This window comes from Pseudophryne corroboree, chromosome 7, assembly GCF_028390025.1.
Source record: "Pseudophryne corroboree isolate aPseCor3 chromosome 7, aPseCor3.hap2, whole genome shotgun sequence".
Classification (NCBI taxonomy): domain Eukaryota; kingdom Metazoa; phylum Chordata; class Amphibia; order Anura; family Myobatrachidae; genus Pseudophryne; species Pseudophryne corroboree.
In genome coordinates this window covers 239,373,298-239,397,190 of record NC_086450.1, presented here as the reverse complement: position 1 = coordinate 239,397,190, position 23,893 = coordinate 239,373,298, and the positions used below count along the sequence as shown (strand labels likewise).

The 23,893-nt window shown below is 47.5% G+C and overlaps 1 protein-coding gene across 5 annotated transcripts in view; it reads left to right on the top strand.

Annotated features, from left to right (window-relative positions):
- Positions 1–23,893, top strand: part of HSPBAP1 (HSPB1 associated protein 1) — a 336,513-nt gene that overhangs the window by 191,913 nt on the left and 120,707 nt on the right. The gene's annotated exons all lie outside the window — the stretch shown is intronic.

The window sequence follows — 23,893 nt, the reverse complement described above, 5'->3', positions numbered from 1 at the left end:
CCGGCTGAGCTGGATGCACACTAGGGGCTCTCCTGAGCTCCTAGAAAGAAAGTATATTTTAGGTTTTCTCTATCGTCCTAGTGGATGCTGGGGTTCCTGAAAGGACCATGGGGAATAGCGGCTCCGCAGGAGACATGGCACAAAAAGTAAAGCTTTAGGATCAGGTGGTGTGCACTGGCTCCTCCCCCTATGACCCTCCTCCAAGCCTCAGTTAGATTTTTGTGCCCGGCCGAGAAGGGTGCAATCTAGGTGGCTCTCCTAAAGAGCTGCTTAGAAAAGTTTAGCTTAGGTTTTTTATTTTACAGTGAGTCCTGCTGGCAACAGGATCACTGCAACGAGGGACTTAGGGGAGAAGAAGTGAACTCACCTGCGTGCAGGATGGATTGGCTTCTTTGGCTACTGGACATTAGCTCCAGAGGGACGATCACAGGTACAGCCTGGATGGTCACCGGAGCCTCGCCGCCGGCCCCCTTGCAGATGCTGAAACAAGAAGAAGGTCCAGAATCGGCGGCATGAAGACTCCTCAGTCTTCTTAAGGTAGCGCACAGCACTGCAGCTGTGCGCCATTTCCTCTCAGCACACTTCACACGGCAGTCACTGAGGGTGCAGGGCGCTGGGAGGGGGGCGCCCTGGGAGGCAATGAAAACCTATTTTTGGCTAAAAATACCTCACATATAGCCTCCGGGGGCTATATGGAGATATTTAACCCCTGCCAGAATCCGTTAAGAGCGGGAGACGAGGCCGCCGAAAAAGGGGCGGGGCCTATCTCCTCAGCACACAACGCCATTTTCCCTCACAGAAAGGCTGGAGGGAAGGCTCCCAGGCTCTCCCCTGTACTGCACTACAGAAACAGGGTTAAAACAGAGAGGGGGGGCACTAATTTGGCGTTAAAAATATATAAAAAAGATGCTATAAGGGAAAACACTTATATAAGGTTGTCCCTATATAATTATAGCGTTTTTGGTGTGTGCTGGCAAACTCTCCCTCTGTCTCTCCAAAGGGCTAGTAGGTCCTGTCCTCTATCAGAGCATTCCCTGTGTGTGTGCTGTGTGTCGGTACGTGTGTGTCGACATGTATGAGGACGATGTTGGTGAGGAGGCGGAGCAATTGCCTGTAATGGTGATGTCACTCTCTAGGGAGTCGACACCGGAATGGATGGCTTATTTAGGGAATTACGTGATAATGTCAACACGCGGCAAGGTCGGTTGACGACATGAGACGGCCGACAAACAATTAGTACCGGTCCAGACGTCTCAAAAACACCGTCAGGGGTTTTAAAACGCCCGTTTACTTTAGTCGGTCGACACAGACACAGACAGGGACACTGAATCCAGTGTCGACGGTGAATAAACAAACGTATTCCTTATTAGGGCCACACGTTAAGGGCAATGAAGGAGGTGTTACATATTTCTGATACTACAAGTACCACAAAAGAGGGTATTATGTGGGATGTGAAAAAACTACCGTAGTTTTTCCTGAATCAGATAAATTAAATGAAGTGTGTGATGATGCGTGGGTTCCCCCCGATAGAAAATATGGGCGGTATACCCTTTCCCGCCAGAAGTTAGGGCACGTTGGGAAACACCCCTTAGGGTGGATAAGGCGCTCACACGCTTATCAGAACAAGTGGCGGTACCGTCTATAGATAGGGCCGTCCTCAAGGAGCCAGCTGACAGGAGGCTGGAAAATATCATAAAAAGTATATACACACATACTGGTGTTATACTGCGACCAGCGATCGCCTCAGCCTGGATGTGCAGAGCTGGGGTGGCTTGGTCGGATTCCCTGACTAAAAATATTGATACCCTTGACAGGGACAGTATTTTATTGACTATAGAGCATTTAAAGGATGCATTTCTATATATGCGAGATGCACAGAGGGATATTTGCACTCTGGCATCAAGAGTAAGTGCGATGTCCATATCTGCCAGAAGATGTTTATGGACACGACAGTGGTCAGGTGATGCAGATTCCAAACGGCACAAAGGTGTATTGCCGTATAAAGGAAGAGGAGTTATTTGGGGTCGGTCCATCGGACCTGGTGGCCACGGCAACTGCTGGAAAATCCACCGTTTTTACCCTAAGTCACATCTCTGCAGAAAAAGACACCGTCTTTTCAGCTTCAGTCCTTTCGTCCCTATAAGAGTCATATCTGCCCAGGGATAGAGGAAAGGGAAGAAGACTGCAGCAGGCAGCCCATTCCCAGGAACAGAAGCGTTCCACCGCTTCTGACAAGCTCTCAGCATGACGCTGAGACCGTACAGGACCCCTGAATCCTACAAGTAGTATCCCAGGGGTACAGATTTGAATGTCGAGACGTTTCCCCTGCGCAGGCTCCTGAAGTCTGCTTTACCAAGGTCTCCCTCCGACAAGGAGGCAGTATGGGAAACAATTCACGAGCTGTATTCCCAGCAGGTGATAATTAAATTACCCCTCCTACAACAAGAAAAGGGGTATTATTCCACACTATATTGTGGTACTGAAGCCAGAAGGCTAGGTGAGACCTATTCTAAATCTAAAAAAATTTGAACACTTACAAAGGTTCAAATCAAGATGGAGTCACTCAGAGCAGTGATAACGAATCGGGAAGAAGGGGACTATATGGTGTCCCGAGACATCAGGGATGCTTACCTCCATGTCCCAAATTTGCCCTTATCACTAAGGGTACCTCAGGTTCGTGGTACAGAACTGTCACTATCAGTTTCAGACGCTGCCGTTTGGATTGTCCACGGCACCCCGGGTCTTTACCAAGGTAATGGCCGAAATGATGGTTCTTTTTCGAAGAAAAGGCGTCTTAATTATCCCTTACTTGGACGATCTCCTGATAAGGGCAAAGTCCAGGGAACAGTTGGACGTCGGAGTAGCACTATCTCGGATACTGTTACAACAGCAGGGGTGGATTCTAAATATTCCAAAATCGCAGCTGATCCCGACAACAAGTCTCCTGTGCTTAGGGATGATTCTGGACACAGTCCAGAAAAAGGTGTTTCTCCCGGAAGAGAAAGCCAGGGAGTTATCCGAGCTAGTCAGGAACCTCCTAAAATCAGTGCATCATTGCACAAGGGCCATGGTAAAAAAATGGTGACTTCCTTCGAAGCAATTCCAGTCGGCAGATTTCATGCAAGAACTTTTCAGTGGGATCTGCTGGACAAATGGTCCGGATCGCATCTTCAGATGCATCAGCGGATAACCCTATATCCAAGGACAAGGGTGTCTCTCCTGTGGTGGTTACAGAGTGCTCATCTTCTAGAGGGCCGCAGATTCGGCATTCAGTTTTGGATGTTGGTGACCACGGAGGCCAGCCCGAGAGGCTGGGGAGCAGTCACACAAGGAAAAAATTTCCAGGGAGTGTGATCAAGCCTGGAGACTTTTCTCCACATAAATATAGCTAAGGGTAAATTTATAATGCTCTAAGCTTAGCAAGACCTCTGCTTCAAGGTCAGCCGGTATTGATCCAGTGGGATAAAACATCACGGCAGTCGCCCACGTAAATAGACAGGGCGGCACAAGAAGCAGGAGGGCAGTAGCAAAAACTGCAAGGACTTTTCGCTGGGCGGAAAATCATGTGATAGCACTGTCAGCAGTGTTTCATTCCGGGAATGGAAACTGGGAAGCAGACTTCCTCAGTAGGCACGACCTCCACCCGGCAGAGTGGGAACTTCATGGGGAAGTTTTCCACATGATTGTAAACCGTTGGGAATTACCAAAGGTGGACATGATGGCGTCCCGTCTGAACAAAAAACGGGACAGGTATTGCGCCAGGTTAAGAGACCCTCAGGCAATAGCTGTGGACGTTCTGGTAACACCGTGGGTGTACCAGTCGGTGTATGTGTTCCATCCTCTGTTTTTCATACCTAAGGTACTGAGAATTATAAGACGTAGAGGAGTAAGAACTATACTCATGGCTCCGGATTGGCCAAGAAGGACTTGGTACCCGGAACTTCAAGAGATGCTCACAGAGGACTTATGGCCTCTGCCGCTAAGAAGGGACTTGTTTCAGCAAGTACCATGTCTGTTCCAAGACTTACCGCAGCTGCGGTTGACGGCATGGCGGTGGAACGCCGGATCCTAAGGGAAAAGGCATTCAGGAAGAGGTCATTCCTACCCTGGTCAAAGCCAGAAAGGAGGTGACCGCACAACATTATCACCACATGTGGCGAAAATATGTTGCGTGGTGTGAGGCCAGGAAGGCCCCACGAAGAAATTTCAACTCGGTCGATTCCTGCATTTCCTGCAAACAGGAGTGTCTATGGGCCTCAAATTGGGGTCCATTAAGGTTCAAATTTCGGCCCTGTCGATTTTTCTTCCAGAAAGAATTGGCTTCAGTTCCTGAAGTCCAGAAGTTTGTCAAGGGAGTATTGCATATACAACCCCCTTTTGTGCCTCCAGTGGCACTGTGGGATCTCAACGTAGTTCTGGGATTCCTCAAAACACATTGGTTTAAAACCAGTCAAATCTGTGGATTTGAAGCATCTCACATGAAAAGTGAACATGCTCTTGGACCTGGCCTGGACCAGGCGAGTGTCAAATTGGTGGTTTTTTTCTCAAAAAAGCCCATATCTGTTTGTCCATTCGGACAGGGCAGAGCTGCGGACTCGTCCCCAGTTCTCTCCCTAAGGTGGTGTCAGTGTTTCACCTGAACCAGCTTATTGTGGTGTCTTGCGCCTACTAGGGACTTGGAGGACTCCAAGTTGCTAGATGTGGTCAGGGCCCTGAAAATATAGGTTCCAGGACGACTGGAGTCAGGAAAACTGACTTGCTGTTATCCTGTATGCACCCAACAAACTGGGTGCTCTTGCTTCTAAGCAGACTTTTGCTAGTTGGATGTGTAATACAATTCAGCTTGCACATTCTGTGGCAGGCCTGCCACAGCCAAAATATGTAAATGCCCATTCCACAAGGAAGGTGGGCTCATCTTGGGCGGCTGCCCGAGGGGTCTCGGCTTTACAACTTTGCCGAGCGACTATTTAGTCAGGGGCAAACACGTTTGTAAAATCCTACAAATTTGATAACCTGGCTAAGGAGGACCTGGAGTTCTCTCATTCGGTGCTGCAGAGTCATCCGCACTCTCCCGCCCGTTTGGGAGCTTTGGTATAATCCCCATGGTCCTTTCAGGAACCCCAGCATCCACTAGGACGATAGAGAAAATAAGAATTTACTTACCGATAATTCTATTTCTCGGAGTCCGTAGTGGATGCTGGGCGCCCATCCCAAGAGCGGATTATCTGCAATACTTGTACATAGTTACAAAAATCGGGTTATTATTGTTGTGAGCCATCTTTCAGAGGCTCCGCTGTTATCATACTGTTAACTGGGTTCAGATCACAGGTTGTACAGTGTGATTGGTGTGGCTGGTATGAGTCTTACCCGGGATTCATAAATCCTTCCTTATTGTGTACGCTCGTCCGGGCACAGTATCCTAACTGAGGCTTGGAGGAGGGTCATAGGGGGAGGAGCCAGTGCACACCACCTGATCCTAAAGCTTTACTTTTTGTGCCCTGTCTCCTGCGGAGCCGCTATTCCCCATGGTCCTTTCAGGAACCCCAGCATCCACTACGGACTGCGAGAAATAGAATTATCGGTAAGTAAATTCTTATTTTTTATTTTACAGTGAGATTTGCTGGCAACAGACTCACTGCAGCGAGGGACTAAGGGGAGAAGAGCGAACCTACCTGACTGGAGATAGTTTGGGCTTCTTAGGCTACTGGACACCATTAGCTCCAGAGGGATCGAACACAGGACCCGACCTCGATCGTTCGGTCCCGGAGCCGCGCCGCCGTCCCCCTTACAGAGCCAGAAGCAAGAAGTGGTCCGGAAAATCGGCGGCAGAAGACCTCGGTCTTCAACAAGGTAGCGCACAGCACTGCAGCTGTGCGCCATTGCTCCTCATGCACACCTCACACTCCGGTCACTGATGGGTGCTGGGGGGGGGGGGGGGTGGGTGCTGGGGGGGGGGGGGGGGGCGCCCTGAGCAGCAATATAAACACCTTGGCTGGCAAATCATCACAATATATAGTCCTAGGGCTATATATGTGATAAATTACCCCTGCCAGAATTCCTGAAAAAAGCGGGAGAAAAGTCTGCCGGAAAAGGGGCGGGGCTAACTCCCTCAGCACACTGGCGCCATTTTTTCTTCACAGTGCAGCTGGAAGACAGCTCCCCAGGCTCTCCCCTGTAGTTTTCAGGCTCAAAGGGTTAAAAAGAGAGGGGGGGCACTAAATTTAGGCGCAATATGTGTATACAAGCAGCTATTGGGGGAAAAATCACTCAGTTATAGTGTTAATCCCTGTGTATATATAGCGCTCTGGTGTGTGCTGGCATACTCTCTCTCTGTCTCCCCAAAGGACTTTGTGGGGTCCTGTCCTCAGTCAGAGCATTCCCTGTGTGTGTGCAGTGTGTCGGTACGGCTGTGTCGACATGTTGGATGAGGAAGGTTACGTGGAGGCGGAGCAGAGGCCGATAAATGGGATGTCGCCCCCTGTGGGGCCGACATCAGAGTGGATGGATAGGTGGAAGGTATTAACCGACAATGTCAACTCCTTACATAAAAGGCTGGATGACGTAACAGCTGTGGGACAGCCGGCTTCTCAGCCCGCGCCTGCCCAGGCGTCTCAAAGGCCATCAGGGGCTCAAAAAACGCACGTTACCTCAGATGGCAGACACAGATGTCGACACGGAGTTTGACTCCAGTGTCGACGAGATTGAGACATATACACAATCCACTAGGAACATCCGTTGCATGATCTCGGCAATGAAAAATGTGTTACACATTTCTGACATTAACCCAAGTACCACATAAAAGGGGTTTTTATGTTTGGGGAGAAAAAGCAGCCAGTGTTCTGTTCCCCCATCAGATGAGTGAATGAAGTGTGTAAAGAAGTGTGGGTTCCCCCGATAAGAAACTGGTAATTTCTAAAAAGTTACTTATGGCGTACCTTTTCCCGCCAGAGGATAGGTCACGTTGGGAGATATCCCCTAGGGTGGATAAGGCGCTCACACGTTTGTCAAAAATGGTGGCACTGCCGTCTTAGGATACGGCCACTTTGAAGGAGCCTGCTGATAAAATGCAGGAGGCTATCCTGAAGTCTGTATATACACACTCAGGTACTATTCTGAGACCTGCAATTGCCTCAGCATGAATAGTGCTGCTGCAGCGTGGTCTGATACCCTGTCAATATTAATACCCTAGACAGAGATAATATTTTGCTAACATAGAGCATATTAAAGACGTCGTCTTATATATGAGGGATGCACAGAGGGATATTTGCCGGCTGGCATCCAGAATTAAGGCAATGTCCATTCTGCCAGGAGGGTATTAGAGACCCGGCAGTGGACAGGTGATGCTGACTTTAAAAGGCACATGGAGATTCTGCCTTATAAGGGTGAGGAATTGTTTGGGGATGGTCTCTGGGATCTCGTATCCACAGCAACAGCTGGGAAGAAAATTTTTTACCTCAGGTTTCCTCACAGCCTAAGAAAGCACCGTATTTTCAGGTACAGTCCTTTCGGCTTCAGAAAAGCAAGCGGGTCAAAGGCGCTTCCTTTCTGCACAGAGACCAGGGAAGAAGGAAAAAGCTGCACCAGACAGCCAGTTCCCAGGATCAAAAATCTTCCCCCGCTTCCTCTGAGTCCACCGCATGACGCTGGGGCTCCACAGGTGGAGACAGGTGCGGTGGGGGCGCGTCTCGGGAACTTCAGGGACCAGTGGGCTTGCCCACAGGTGGATCCCTAGGTTCTGCAAGTAGTATCACAGGGATACAAGCTGGAGTTCGAGGCGACTCACATCAGCCTTGCCTGCTGCCCACGGAGAAAGGGAGGTAGTACTGGCGGCAATTCACAAGCTGTACTTCCAGCAGGTGAAATTAAGGTACCCCTCCTTCAACAAGGCCGGGGTTACTATTCCAAAATGTTTGTGGTACCGAAACCAGACGGTTCGGTGAGTCCCATTCTAAAATTGAAATCCTTGAACACTTATATACGAAGGTTCAAGTTCAAAATGGAATCGCTCAGGGCGATTATTGCAAGCCTGGAGAATTTCATGGTATCACTGGACATCAAGGATGCTTACCTGCGTGTCCCTATTTACCCTCCTCACCAGGAGTACCTCAAAATTGTGGTACAGGTTTGTCATTACCAATTCCAGACGTTGCCGTTGGTCTGTCCCCGGCACCGAGGGTATTTACCAAGGTAATGGCCGAAATAATTATCCCGTACTTAAACTTCTTATAAAGGCGAGGTCCAGGGAGCAGTTGTTCGTCGGAGTAGCACTATCTCGGGAAGTGCTACAACAGCAGGGCTGGATTCTGAATATTCCAAAGTCGCAGCTGGTTCCTACGACGCTTTTACTGTTCCTGGGTATGGTTCTGGACACAGAACAAGAAAAAAAGGGTTTCTCCCGGAGGAGAAGTCCAAGGAGTTGTCGTCTCTAGACAGAGACCTCCTAATACAAATACAGGTGTCGGTGCATCAATGCACGCGAGCCCTGGGAAAGATAATAGCTTCTTACGAAGAAATTCCATTCTGCAGGTTCCATGCAAGGATCTTTCAGTGGGATCTGTTGGACAAGTGGTCCGGGTCGCATCTTCAGATGCATCGGCGGATAATCCTGTCTCCAAGGGCCAGGGTGTCGCTGTTGTGGTGGATGCAGAGTGCTCATCTTCTAGAGGGCCGCAGATTCGGCATACAGGACTGGGTCCTGGTGACCACGGATGCCAGCCTTCGAGGCTGGGGGGCAGTCACACAGGGAAGAAACTTCCAAGGGCTATGGACAAGTCAGGAGACTTCCCTACACATAAATATTCTGGAACTAAGGGCCATTTACAATGCCCTAAGTCAGGCTAGGCCCCTGCTTCAACACCGGCTGGTGCTGATCCAGTCAGACAACATCACGGCGGTCGCTCATGTAAACCGACAGGGCGGCACAAGAAGCAGGATGGCGATGGCAGAAGCCACAAGGATTCTCCGATGGGCGGAAAATCATGTGTTAGCACTGTCAGCAGTGTTCATTCCCGGAGTGGACAACTGGGAAGCAGACTTTCTCAGCAGACACGACCTCCACCCGGGACAGTGGGGACTTCATCCAGAAGTCTTCCAAATGATTGTACACCGTTGGGAAAGGCCACAGGTGGACATGATGGCGTCCCGCCTCAACAAAAAGCTAAAAAGATATTGCGCCAGGTCAAGGGACCCTCAGGCGATAGCCGTGGACGCTCTGGTAACACCGTGGGTGTACCAGTCGGTGTATGTGTTCCCTTCTCTGCCTCTCATACCCAGGGTAATGAGAATAATAAGAAGGAGAGGAGTAAGAACTATACTCATTGTTCCGGATTGGCCAAGAAGAGCTTGGTACCCAGAACTCCAAGAAATGATCTCAGAGGACCCATGGCCTCTGCCGCTCAGACAGGACCTGCTGCAGCAGGGGGCCTGTCTGTTCCAAGACGTACCGCGGCTGCGTTTGACGGCATGGCGGTTGAACGCCGGATCCTGAAGGAAAAGGGCATTCCGGAGGAAGTTATCCCTACGCTAATTAAAGCTAGGAAAGAAGTGAGCGCAAAACATTATCACCGCATATAGCGGAAATATGTTGCGTGCTGTGAGGCCAGGAAGGCCCCAACGGAGGAATTTCAGCTAGGTCGATTTCTGCACTTCCTACAGTCAGGGGTGACTATGGGCCTAAAATTGGGTTCCATTAAGGTCCAGATTTCGGCTCTATCGATTTTCTTACAAAATAGAACTGGCTTCACTGCCTGAAGTTCAGACTTTTGTTAAGGGAGTGCTGCATAGTCAGCCCCCGTTTGTGCCTCCAGTGGCACCGTGGGATCTCAACGTGGTGTTGGATTTCCTGAAGTCGCATTGGGTTGAGCCACTTAAATCCGTGGAGCTAAAATACCTCACGTGGAAACTGGTCATGCTGTTGGCCTTGGCGTCGGCCAGGCGTGTATCAGAATTGGCGGCAAAAGCCCTTATCTGGTTTTTTTATATGGATAGGGCGGAATTGAGGACTCGTTCCCAATTCCTTCCTAAGGTGGTATCAGTGTTTCATGTGAACCAACCTATTGTAGTGCCTGCGGCTACTTGGGACTTGGAGGATTCCAAGTTACTGGACGTAGTCAGGGCCCTGAAAAATATATGTTTCCAGGACGGCTGGAGTCAGGAAAACTGACTCGCTATTTATCCTATATGCACCCAACAAGCTGGGTGCTCCTGCTTCTAAGCAGACTATTGCTCGCTGGATCTGTAGCACGATTCAACTTGCACATTCTGCGGCTGGACTGCCGCACCCTAAATCTGTAAAAGCCCATTCCACGAGGAAAGGGGCTCTTCTTGGGCGGCTGCCCGAGGGGTCTCGGCTTTACAATTTTGCCGAGCTGTTACTTGGTCGGGTTCAAACACTTTTGCAAGAGTCTACAAGTTTGATACCCTGGCTGAGGAGGACCTAGAGTTTGCTCATTCGGTGCTGCAGAGTCATCCGCACTCTCCCCCCCGTTTGGGAGCTTTGGTATAATCCCCATGGTCCTTACGGAGTCCCAGCATCCACTTAGGACGTCAGAGAAAATAAGATTTTACTCACCGGTAAATCTATTTCTCGTAGTCCGTAGTGGATGCTGGGCGCCCATCCCAAGTGCGGATTGTCTGCAATACTTGTATATAGTTATTGCCTAACTAAAGGGTTATTGTTGAGCCATCTGTTGAGAGGCTCAGTTATATTTCATACTGTTAACTGGGTATAGTATCACGAGTTATACGGTGTGATTGGTGTGGCTGGTATGAGTCTTACCCGGGATTCAAAATCCTTTCTTATTGTGTCAGCTCTTCCGGGCACAGTATCCTAACTGAGGTCTGGAGGAGGGTCATAGTGGGAGGAGCCAGTGCACACCAGGTAGTCCTAAAGCTTTCGTTAGTTGTGCCCAGTCTCCTGCGGAGCCGCTATTCCCCATGGTCCTTACGGAGTCCCAGCATCCACTACGGACTACGAGAAATAGATTTACCGGTGAGTAAAATCTTATTTTAACCACCACCCATCCACAGAATGAAGAAATGAGCACAGGAACTGACCAGCTGATGTTTGTACTAAAACTGAAAATACTGTAAACACAAATGGACTGCCGGTTATGCCGGATAGAACCGAACCAGGTGATGAACTGTGTGGAGATGCTAGAGTTCGATGATTATCTGGAATCGATGACGGAGCACCAATGGTATCTGGAAACTGATAACAGAGCACCGATGGTATCAGAAGACTGAACACCGCTGAAAGCCAGATGCTGGAAGCCGGTGTTATGGGACTGCTAGTCGCAGGGTGCAGTGAGGACACTGCAGAGTCAGGCTGCACCGAGAGGTGGTAACTGGTGCAGGTCTCTGGTGGAATGCAGACAGGAGCTGGAAATACCTGGAGCTTAGCAAATCAATCACAGAGAGGAGAGACTGGATACACTGGGTATGACAACCAAAGCACTGACAACTTCCTGGTCCAGACACAGGATATTTATACCTGCTGTGAGGCAGGCATTGCCTGATCAATTATGCAGAGTTCAGCAGTGCAGCGGATAGGTGCAGAGATAGCATGTGACTGGAAAAACATGGCTGCGCCCATGTTCAGCATTTGGAGGGAAAGTCAGTTTGTGAAACCATGTGAAGAAATGACGGCAATGGCGGCGGAGGCCAGGAGACGCCATATTTGATTATTAGCACATTGGAGCCACAGGGATGGCGGCGGAGAGCTGGAGACGCCATTTTATGATTTAATAGTTCAGATTTATGAGACTGCTGTGACAGCGCTGCGGGATCGCAGGGAGGAGATGTGAAGTAAGGATATCAGCAATGCAGCTGGGATCCGGCCCTGGAACGCTGAGCCAGCCTCAGGAGACACTTAAAAGGTAAATAATGGCGTCCAGTTACCCGGATCGTGACAAATACACTAAAAACTGAATGTATAGCTGGATATATCTGAAGACATCCTCTGAAAAATCACAAAGACGTACTATGTTTTATTCTGTACTTTTATGAATAAATTTTATTCTATGTAATTGAAAATTGTTATGTTTTAAACTGATATATAAAATCAGTGACGTGACTTGGGGTGAGGCAGAGCCTTTCCTGTCATACTAACGTATAAGCCAGAGTTTTGTCTGTATAAAGTATATATAAAAAACCAAAGAATTTGTTAGAAATACCATCTTTGTATTATTTTAATCTAATCACTTATATAGCCAAAACTTTGGAGTAAAAAGTCTATCTTTTCCCCACATCTCTGATCAAACCTCACCAAATTTCCAGCAGTATATACTGCTGCACCTGTGTATAATGCCCACATGCACCCCTCAGCTTATATGTGCGTAAATCTGGCTCTGGTACTAGCCAGTGTCTCCCCAGCCATTTACTTCACCGCACGTCCCTGATATATATGTGTGTGTATATGTGTATGTATGTATGTATGTATATATATATATATATATATATATATATAAAATGTGTGTGTGTATATGTATAGATTAACTAATTCTGACTTGCCTGAGGCAACGTGCGGTTACTGACTGTGCTCAACCCACTTCTTAGCAGAGACACAACATAAAATTGAAATTACTGCATTTGATATTGTTCTTACTGTGCAAAAACACTTCTGAACCAATTACAATGCACTGAGCAGCCAATGTGTACAGGTGTACCTGCACTTAGCCATGCTACACTAGCACCAGAGTCCGTCTGATCTCCTAATGGCCCGAAGTGTGCATGGGTGTTTGTAGTCTCCAAGATGCCTGAGGCAGGCGCTTTTTAATACAAGTGCTCTGTTCATGGCAACAAAGCCCCTGATTCACAGTATCTGTGTGTATGTATGTCATATCAAGGAATATACTGGTGCAGATATATCTGCTCTCATCACATCCACAACTATTTGCGGTGTGACAAGCTTGCTGCGATTAATGTGCACGCCGGCAGGCATGTGCGAATAGACGCAACTGTGATCCATTCGAATAGCATTGTGCATTCGCAGGACTATTCGCACCTGGGCGCACTAAGACATTGCCACGATTCGTACGCATGTGAAAACGCATTGCGGCAACGATGATAGCAGCGACATCTCAAGATTAATTGTATTCAGACAAAAAAATAATCCTACTATGTGTCTGTAGATGTGGTAAGGAATTAAACATAATTATCTCAGAAAAGCTGGAAATGTGATATTTCTGTTTTCTGGAGATGGAGATATGTTTGTTTTAAAAAAGAGAAAATATATTTCTCTGACGTCCTAGTGGATGCTGGGAACTCAGTAAGGACCATGGGGAATAGACGGGCTCCGCAGGAGACTGGGCACTCTAAAGAAAAGATTAGGTACTATCTGGTGTGCACTGGCTCCTCCCTCTATGCCCCTCCTCCAGACCTCAGTTAGAATCTGTGCCCGGCCAGAGCTGGGTGCTCCTAGGGGGCTCTCCTGAGCTTACTAGAAAAGAAAGTATTTATTAGGTTTTTTATTTTCAGTGAGCTTCTGCTGGCAACAGACTCACTGCTACGTGGGACTAAGGGGAGAGAAGCAAACCTACCTGCTTGCAGCTAGCTTGTGCTTCTTAGGCTAGTGGACACCATTCGCTACAGAGGGTTCAAACACAGGCACCTGTCCTCGATCGTCCGTTTCCGGAGCCGCGCCGCCGTCCCCCTTGCAGAGCCAGAAGAACAGAAGCTAGAAGAGACGAAATCGGCGGCTGAAGACTCCTGTCTTCATTAAGGTAGCGCCATTGCTCCCAGCACACTTACACACTCCGGTCACTGTAGGGTGCAGGGCGCTGGGGGGGGGGGCGCCCTGGGATGCAATTGAAGTACCTTTGGTATAAAAATACATATATACAGTCTAGCACTGTATATTTGTAAAAACCCCCGCCATTTTTTTTACACTGAAAGCGGGACAGAAGCCCGCCACTGAGGGGGCGGGGCCTTCTTCCTCAGCACACCAGCGCCATTTTTTCTTCACAGCTCCGCTGGAAGCAGCTCCCCAGGCTCTCCCCTGCAGTATCCAGGTACAGGACGGGTTAAAAAGAGGGGGGGGGGGGGGCACATATAAATTTAGGCGCAAAGAATACAAAAAAAGCAGCTATTGGGTATATTACTTATTAGCAGTGAAAATCCCTGTGTTATATAGCGCTGTGGTGTGTGCTGGCATACTCTCTCTCTGTCTCCCCAAAGGACTTTGTGGGGTCCTGTCCTCAGTCTGAGCATTCCCTGTGTGTGTGCGGTGTGTCGGTACGGCTGTGTCGACATGTTTGATGAGGAAGGTTACGTGGAGGCGGAGCAAGGGCAGATAAGTGTGGGCGATACCTGATTGGATGGATATGTGGAAGGTCTTAAATGACAATGTAAACTCCTTACATAAAAGGTTTGATGACGCTGCAGCCTTGGGACAGCCGGGGTCTCAGCCCGCGCCTGCCCAGGCTACTCAGAAACCGTCAGGGGCTCATAAACGCCCTCTATCTCAGATGGTTGACACAGATGTCGACACGGAGTCCGACTCCAGTGTCGACGATGATGAGGCACATTTACAGTCTAAAATGACCAAGGCCATCCGATACATGATTATTGCAATGAAAGATGTATTACACATTTCTGAGAGTAACCCGGTTAATACCAAGAGGGTTTATATGTTTGGGGAGAAAAAGCAGCCAGTGACTTTTCCCCCATCCGATGAATTAAATTAATTGTGTGAAAAAGCGTGGAGTTCCCCTGATAAGAAATTAGTGATTTCTAAGAGGTTACTGATGGCGTACCCTTTCCCGCCAACGGACAGGTTACGTTGGGAAACATCCCCTAGGGTGGACAAGGCGCTGACACGCTTATCTAAAAAGGTGGCCCTGCCTTCTCATGATACGGCCGCCCTAAAGGAGCCTGCGGATAGAAAGCAGGAAGCTATCCTGAAGTCAGTGTATACACACTGTGGTACTCTACTGAGACCTGCTATTGCTTCAGCCTGGATGTGTAGTGCTGTAGCAGCGTGGACAGATACTCTGTTAGACGACATAGATTCCCTCGACAGAGATACTGTTTTGCTAACCCTGGGCCATATCAAAGACGTCGTCTTATATATGCGAGATGCTCAGAGGGACATTTGCCTGCTGGGCTCTAGAATTAATGCTATGTCCATTTCTGCCAGGAGGGTCTTATGGACTCGGCAATGGACAGGAGATGCTGATTCTAAAAAACACATGGAGGTTTTGCCTTATAAGGGTGAGGAATTGTTTGGGGACGGTCTGTCGGACCTCGTGTCTACAGCGACAGCTGGAAAGTCCACTTTCTTGCCTCAGGTTTCCTCACAACCTAAGAAAGCACCGTATTATCAAATGCAGTCCTTTCGTTCCCAAAAAGGCAAGAGGGTCAGGGGTGCATCCTTTCTTGCCAGAGGCAGGGGTAGAGGTAAGAAGCTGCACCATGCAGCCAGTTCCCAGGAACAAAAGTCCTCCCCTGCTTCCACTAAGTCCACCGCATGACGGGGCTCCACAGGCGGAGCCAGGTGCAGTGGGGGCGCGTCTCCGAAACTTCAGCAGCCAGTGGGTTCGCTCACAGGTGGATCTCTGGGCTATACAAATTGTATCTCAGGGATACAAGCTGGAGTTCGAAGCGACTCCCCCCCGCCGTTACCTCAAATCAGCCTTGCCAGCTTCCCCCATAGAAAGGGAGGTAGTGCTGGCGGCAATTCACAAGCTGTACCTCCAGCAAGTGATTGTCAGGGTCCCCCTCCTTCAACAGGGAAGGGGTTACTATTCCACAATGTTTGTGGTACCGAAACCGGACGGTTCGGTGAGACCAAATCTGAATTAAAAGTCCTTGAACACTTATATAAAGAAATTCAAGTTCAAAATGGAATCGCTCAGAGCGGTTATTGCAAGCCTGGAAGAGGGGGATTTTATGGTGTCGCTGGACATCAAAGATGCTTACTTGCATGTCCCCATTTACCCACTTCACCAGGAGTACCTCAGATTTGTAGTACAGGACTGTCATTACCAGTTCCAGACGTTGCCATTTGGCCTGTCCACGGCACCGAGAATATTTACCAAGGTAATGGCCGAAATGATGATACTCCTTCGGCAGAAGGGAGTTATAATTATCCCGTACTTGGACGATCTCCTCATAAAGGCGAGGTCCAGGGAGCAGTTGTTGATCAGCGTAGCACTCTCTCAGGAAGTGTTGCAACAGCACGGCTGGATTCTGAATGTTCCAAAGTCGCAGCTGATTCCTACGACGCGTCTGCTTTTCCTGGGCATGATTCTGGACACAGAACAGAAGAAGGTGTTTCTCCCGGTGGAGAAGGCCCAGGAGTTGTCATCTCTGGTCAGAGACCTCCTAAAACCAAAACAGGTGTTGGTGCATCACTGCACGCGAGTCCTGGGAAAGATGGTAGCTTCTTACGAGGCAATTCCATCTCTGGTCAGGGACCTCCTGAAACCAAAACATACGAAGCCATTCCCTTCGGCAGGTTCCATGCGAGGATCTTTCAGTGGGATCTGTTGGACAAGTGGTCCGGGTCGCATCTTCAGATGCATCGGCTGATCATCCTGTCCCCAAGGGCCACGGTCTCTCTTCTGTGGTGGCTGCAGAGTGCTCACCTTCTCGAGGGCCGCAGGTTAGGCATACAGGACTGGGTCCTGGTGACCACGGATGCAAGCCTCCGAGGATGGGGGCAGTCACTCGGGGAAGAAACTTCCAAGGGCTGTGGTCAAGTCTGGAGACTACTCTACACATAAATATACTGGAATTAAGGGCCATATACAACGCCCTGAGTCAAGCAGAGCCCCTGCTTCAAAACCGGCCAGTGCTGATTCAATCAGACAACATCACGGCGGTCGCCCATGTAAACCGCCAGGGCGGCACAAGAAGCAGGATGGCAATGGCGGAAGCCACAAAGATTCTTCGATGGGCGGAGAATCACGTGCAAGCACTGTCAGCAGTGTTCATTCCGGGAGTGGACAACTGGGAAGCAGACTTCCTCAGCAGACACGACCTCCACCCGGGAGAGTGGGGACTTCATCAAGAAGTCTTCCAACTGATTGCAAACCGATGGGAACTGCCTTAGGTGGACATGATGGCGTCCCGCCTCAACAAAAAGCTAAAAAGATATTGTGCCAGGTCAAGGGACCCTCAGGCGATAGCTGTGGACGCCCTAGTGACACCGTGGGTGTACCAGTCGGTATATGTGTTTTCTCCTCTTCCTCTCATACCAAAAGTACTGAGAATAGTAAGAAAGAGAGGAATAAGAACAATACTCATTGTTCCGGACTGGCCAAGAAGGACTTGGTACCCGGAACTGCAAGAAATGCGCACAGAGGACCCATGGCCTCTGCCTCTCAGACAGGACCTGCTGCAACAAGGGCCCTGTCTGTTCCAAGACTTACCACGGCTGCGTTTGACGGCATGGTGGTTGAACGCCGGATCCTAGCGGAAAAAGGCATTCCGGATGAAGTTATTCCTACGCTGATAAAGGCTAGGAAAGACGTGACAGCAAAGTATTATCACCGTATATGGCAAAAATATGTTGCTTGGTGTGAGGCCAGGAAGGCCCCTACAGAGGAATTCAAACTGGGTCGTTTCCTGCACTTCCTACAGTCAGGGGTGACTATGGGCCTAAAATTGGGGTCCATAAAGGTCCAGATTTCGGCCCTATCCATTTTCTTTCAAAAAGAACTGGCTTCACTGCCTGAGGTTCAGACATTTGTTAAGGGAGTGCTGCATATTCAGCCCCCTTTTGTGCCACCAGTGGCACCCTGGGATCTTAACGTTGTGTTGGATTTCCTGAAATCCCACTGGTTTGAGCCACTTAAGACCGTGGAACTGAAGTATCTCACGTGGAAAGTGGTCATGCTTTTGGCCTTAGCATCGGCTAGGCGTGTGTCGGAATTGGCGGCTTTGTCATGTAAAAGCCCATATCTGATCTTCCATATGGACAGGGCAGAATTGAGGACTCGTCCCCAATTTCTCCCAAAGGTGGCGTCCTCGTTTCATTTGAACCAACCTATTGTGGTGCCTGCGGCTACTCGGGACTTGGAGGACTCCAAGTTGCTGGACGTAGTCAGGGCTTTGAAAAATATATGTTTCCAGAACGGCTGGAGTCAGGAAGACTGACTCGCTGTTTATCTTGCATGCCCCCAACAAGCTGGGTGCTCCTGCTTCAAAGCAAACTATTGCTCGCTGGATCTGTAGCACGATTCAGCAGGCTCATTCTGCGGCTGGATTGCCGCATCCAAAATCAGTAAAAGCCCATTCCACAAGGAAGGTGGGCTCTTCTTGGGCGGCTGCCCGAGGGGTCTCTGCTTTACAGCTTTGCCGAGCGGCTACTTGGTCGGGTTCAAACACATTTGCAAAGTTCTACAAGTTTGATACCCTGGCTGAGGAGGACCTTGTGTTTGCTCATTCGGTGCTGCAGAGTCATCCGCACTCTCCCGCCCGTTTGGGAGCTTTGGTATAATCCCCGTGGTCCTTACGGAGTTCCCAGCATCCACTAGGACGTCAGAGAAAATAAGAATTTACTCACCGGTAATTCTATTTCTCGTAGTCCGTAGTGGATGCTGGGCGCCCGTCCCAAGTGCGGACTTTCTGCAATACGTGTATATAGTTATTGCTTAACTAAGGATTATTGTTATGAGCCATCCGTTGAGTGAGGCTCAGTTGTTGTTCATACTGTTAACTGGGTAAGGTTATCACAAGTTGTACGGTGTGATTGGTGTGGCTGGTATGAGTCTTACCCGGGATTCAAAATTTCCTTTCCTTGTAATGTCAGCTCTTCCGGGCACAGTTTCCCTAACTGAGGTCTGGAGGAGGGGCAAGAGGGAGGAGCCAGTGCACACCAGATAGTACCTAATCTTTTCTTTAGAGTGCCCAGTCTCCTGCGGAGCCCGTCTATTCCCCATGGTCCTTACGGAGTTCGCAGCATCCAATACGGACTACGAGAAATAGAATTACCGGTGAGTAAATTCTTATTTTCTCCTCCTTTGGCAGTTGCAGCGCAGTCCAAAATTCAAATAGACCTCACTTCTCCCACCCGGCATTCTCCCTACACATCAGTCTTCTCTGCCTGCTCTGGAGTGGAGCCCATTACCGAGTCTCACCTTTAACCAGTCCAGCTTTGTTCAGGCTGATAGGGGTGGAGCCAGTGCTGGAAAGGCAGTGTTGTCAGGAAACTGGGGATTCCGGAGGTGCATACTCTGCGGTATCCTTTATTGGACCTGAGTGGGGTATTCTGTGTGTGTGGACGAGCTGTTATTACACTAGCGCTGACGGAGGGGAAAAGGTTGTGTGTGGGGATTAGTGAGCAGGATGCAGACGATGGGGTAAGGCAAAGGGGAGAGGTAAAATGGATGATCGGTGAAAAGAATGGGGGATGGGTGAAGGGAATGAGGCAAGTACATGGGGAAAGATAAAAATACTAATGCTTTTACTGGAGGTGAGAAAATAGAATTAGGTTGTTGTCCCTCTGTCATACATTGGGGGGGGGGCATAGTAAATATTTACGGTTATCCCCTGAAATAGGGGTGTTTTCAGTTAATAAGCCGAAAATATTTAATGATAAATGGGCCCCTGAGTGAGGTAAAGAAGAAGGTGGTGGGAATTAGAGGGGAAGTTGTAGAATCAAGTAAGATGGGACTAGAAAGGAAATTAGGTAGCTAAAGAGGAGGGAAGTCAAAATATAGAGGCTGGTGTACAACATAGGCATATTATGAGAGTTGGGTAACAAGTGTAAGTTGTAGAGTTAGGGAGTTAAAACTATTGAGGTTACTGAAGAAGGAGGAGTAAAAGAAATCAGGGAGGCAAAGAACATATAACAACCCCCCCCCCCCCCCCTCCCTCCTTCCCCATCACAGCAGCTCACTTTACTGGCAACTGAGACGGGACAGTCATCCAATAGGAGAGGACATGCATACAGGCTAGAATAGTGATGCTGAGCAACACGGAGAAGGCTGTAGTTACTCATCATATGCTGTAACTGTTTTACTAGAATAGTAAATAGAAGGCACACAGGATCACTAGTTATGTGGGTGGGCACAAAGGGTCACTAGTTATATGGGGGCACACAGGATCACTAGTTATATGGGTGGGCACAAAGGGTCACTAGTTATATGGGGGCACACGGAGTCACTAGTTATATGGGGGGCACACAGGGTCACTAGTTATATGGGTGTAGAACAGGGTCACTAGTTATATGGGGGGTATACAGGGTCACTATATAGGGGAGGGGCACACAGTTATATGGGGGTCACACAGGGTCACTAGTTATAGGGGGCTTCATACAGGGTCACTAGATATATGGGTGGAGCACACAGGGTCACTAGTTATATGGGGGGTACACAGGGTCACTAGTTATATGGGGGAGGGTCACACAGGGTCACTAGTTATATGGGGAAGGGTCACACAGGGTCACTAGTTATATGGGGGGGTCATACAGAGTCACTATTTAAATGGGGGAGCACACAGGGTCACTAGTTATATTGGGGGGTCACACAGGGTCACTAGTTATATCAGGGGTCATATAGGGTCACTAGTTATATGGAGGGGCACACGGTCACTAGTTATATGGGGGGGTCACTAGTAACATCAAAATAAAAATAGCAGCAGCCAGACTGCCAGCAAGTGAAAGTTACTGCAGAGAAATCAGCAGCATGTTCTGGGCACATACACACGCATACAGGACAATATAGCATGCTGTGGATGTGTGTGTGTGTGTATATATATATATATATATATATATATATATACTTGGCAGAGGTTTAGGATTAGATTGCGGTATGGGACGGTTAGGTTTATGTATCAGAGGGAGGATTAGGGTTAGGCATTAAGGGGAGGGTTAGGTTTAGGTACACGGTTAGAATTATAATTAAAATAACAAAAAAAAACGTGTCAACCTTTTCTGTGTCAATCATTTGCATATTGACCTTTTGAACTTGACCTACTGTAAGTCCATGTCAGCCATCTGGTGTCGACCTATTGACTGTCTATACAACTGTCTTGTACACTGTGGATCCTTTAAGCCATACCATTTGAAAAGCTGGATAAGAACTAATATAGGACAGTGTTCTGAAGACCTTATGGTGTGTACACACATTGAGATTTTTTCTTACGATTTTGACTATATAGTCAAAATCGTAAGAAAAGTTAGTGCAGATCGCAAGGTGACTGCGTGGTGGCATCGCAAGAATAGATAGACTGTGCAGGCAAGTCAATTTTGACTATCTATAGAAGAGATAGTTAAAATCGACCCTTAGCCAAAATCGCACATAGTCAGTATCGCAAGCACATAGTCAGTATCGCAAGCACACTCATTATGTGCTGACCTAGCCCCTGTCGCATAGTGAGAATCGGGCATAGCCAGAATCTCACTGTATGTATGGGCCATTAGAGAATGTAGTGTTTGTATGAGATGAGAGTGGTCAACAGCGGGTGGTCTTCAGTATGCCGACTGTCGGGATCCTGGTGCACAGTATACCGGCACCGGAATCCAGACAGTCGGCATACCGACACTTTTTCTCCCTCGTGGGGGTCTACGACCCTATGCGCGCCACCGTGCCCGCAGCGTGGCGAGCGCAGCGAGCCCGCAAGGGGCTCATTTGCGCTCGCCACGCTGTCGGTATGCCGGCGGTCGGGCTCCCGGCGCCGGTATGCTGGTCGCTGGGAGCCCGGCCGCCGGCATACCATACTACACCCGTCAACAGCATGAAATGTAGCAGATCCAGGAGAACTGAAAGTGAGCAATGCCCTTGCATGTAACAGTGATCAAATCAAAGACCGCCTTAATTACTAAAGACTATGGGGTATTAGGAACAAAAATTGGACTGAAGTGGGTCCAATAGGTTGTCTGATGCATTTGCTGGCAAGAAGTTTGAGCTGCAAGGGAGCAGAGATGGGATAATAATTTGAGAGTTTTGTTCCGAACAATTTTTCTTTCCAGAGTTAACTACTGAATGTTTGAATAATGATGGAAGGATAATTGATTCTTGTTACAGGTCTTAGTATTCTGTATATGATAGTACATAATATTAATTCAAGGAAAATGAAGGTCACAAATGAGCTGAAATGATCCTTTATTTAATAAAGCGCCAGCATGTTACACTGCAATATACATTAAGGTCTCCATGTTACAATACATTACATACAGTGACATTAAAACAGAAGATAAGTCTGTCCCAATAACCTTCTACATAGAGAAAATATTATTTTTTAGTGGAACTCAAAAGTTAAAGAGAATACGTCAACTAAAGATCCCCAGTTTCATTTCTGAGATTTGTATCCTGTCCCAATATTGTTATTGTAATGTTTATTTCAGGATATTTTTTAAATACATATTACATCCTTCCAGTGTATTTACTATTTAAAATATAAATGTAGCAATTAATTATTTACTGTAGAGATATATTATTATTACCATAGAGATTTATGGTAGATTTCATAATAGTGAACATCTATGATTCTATCTACGGGTAAGTCCCACAAATGAGAGCGCAGTCTTGACGAGATCTCTGCAGCTACATAAGGAAATAGATGGAAAGCGGGAGGGACACGTAAACCGTAGAGAAGCCCCGTCAATGATTATTATGGTTTGTATGTATAGTACCAACATATTACATAGGTCTGTACAACGAATATGTTGGAAATTCTCTTGTAGCGATAGTGAGGAGTATTATTAATTATTAACATTTACATACAGTAGCGACCTGTGTTTATTTAGTAAAGAGCACACTTTTGAAAAATACAGGTTTTTTTTTATGGGTTTTAAAAACACATGTTAATATTATTGAGGCATTTTCAGAATCCTTCAGTTTGATAGACAATAAAACAACACCTCTGTCATGCAAATTACATTAAAAAAAAAAATGTTTTCTCTTTTAAAAAGGACCCAAAAAAATAAAGGTTTATCCACTGTGAAAAGGCTTCTGGTAACATTCACAGATACTGTATAAGGTTCCCACATTTTTCTTATAACTAAAATCTTATTGATTTTAGTACACAAGAAACGATATTTAAGCCAAGAAGGAGAAGGTGAAAGGGAGATGGGATGAACAAAATAAAGAAGTGGGGAAAAAAGGGAAGAGGGGTCCAGTAGTGCAAATATTCTGACCTATGTATTATGCCTAGGTGTCATATGGTTTTACACAATCAACTAATACATAATAATCACACCAGCCTTCAGATGTAGGATATAGACATATATTAATGAGCACTGTAATAAGCATGGCACAGAACTATAACACAGCATGACAGGGAAATATGATCCACTCATAAAAGGCAGGTTAGTTAAATCAAGGATCCCAGACGTTATGGAATTGGAGAGTACAGCCGTCTGCTTTCCCAATTCTGCAGAAAAAAAACATAACCCAAAACATTTTATAATAGCTCCTGTACCAGGAGCCGCCTGGGAATGATGTCACTTATGGAGAGAGCATCTTCCATACAAACCCTATCCATTAAGCTAACTCTATGGCTGATAATATATAAAAGAGGAGGGATGGACTTTGCAGTGTCTCAGATGTATCACAGCTTTCCCCTCTTGTGCTGATGAGTGAGAAGTGGTTGCCACTTTTATAGACTACACATTATATAATAGTATTTCACATATTGCTTTCTGACTGTTGCAGCAGTAAGTAAGTGCCACATATTAGAGAATGACCATAAAAATGTATAGAAAAGGACAAAGAACATTCCTACATACTAAAGATGTTTAATAAATAATAGTGTAAAACTGTAAACGTATTACACATTAGTATGACATTACTAAGAAAATGTTCAGAAGTCCCCAGTTTTATAGACCCGCCCCCCCCATTTCACACACACGCACACTTAGAGTCTTGATTATTCCATCTCTGAAAAACATTAGTCTTAACTACTTAAATACATTTTCCATGTAATCTCCAAAGTCCGCATGAATAAT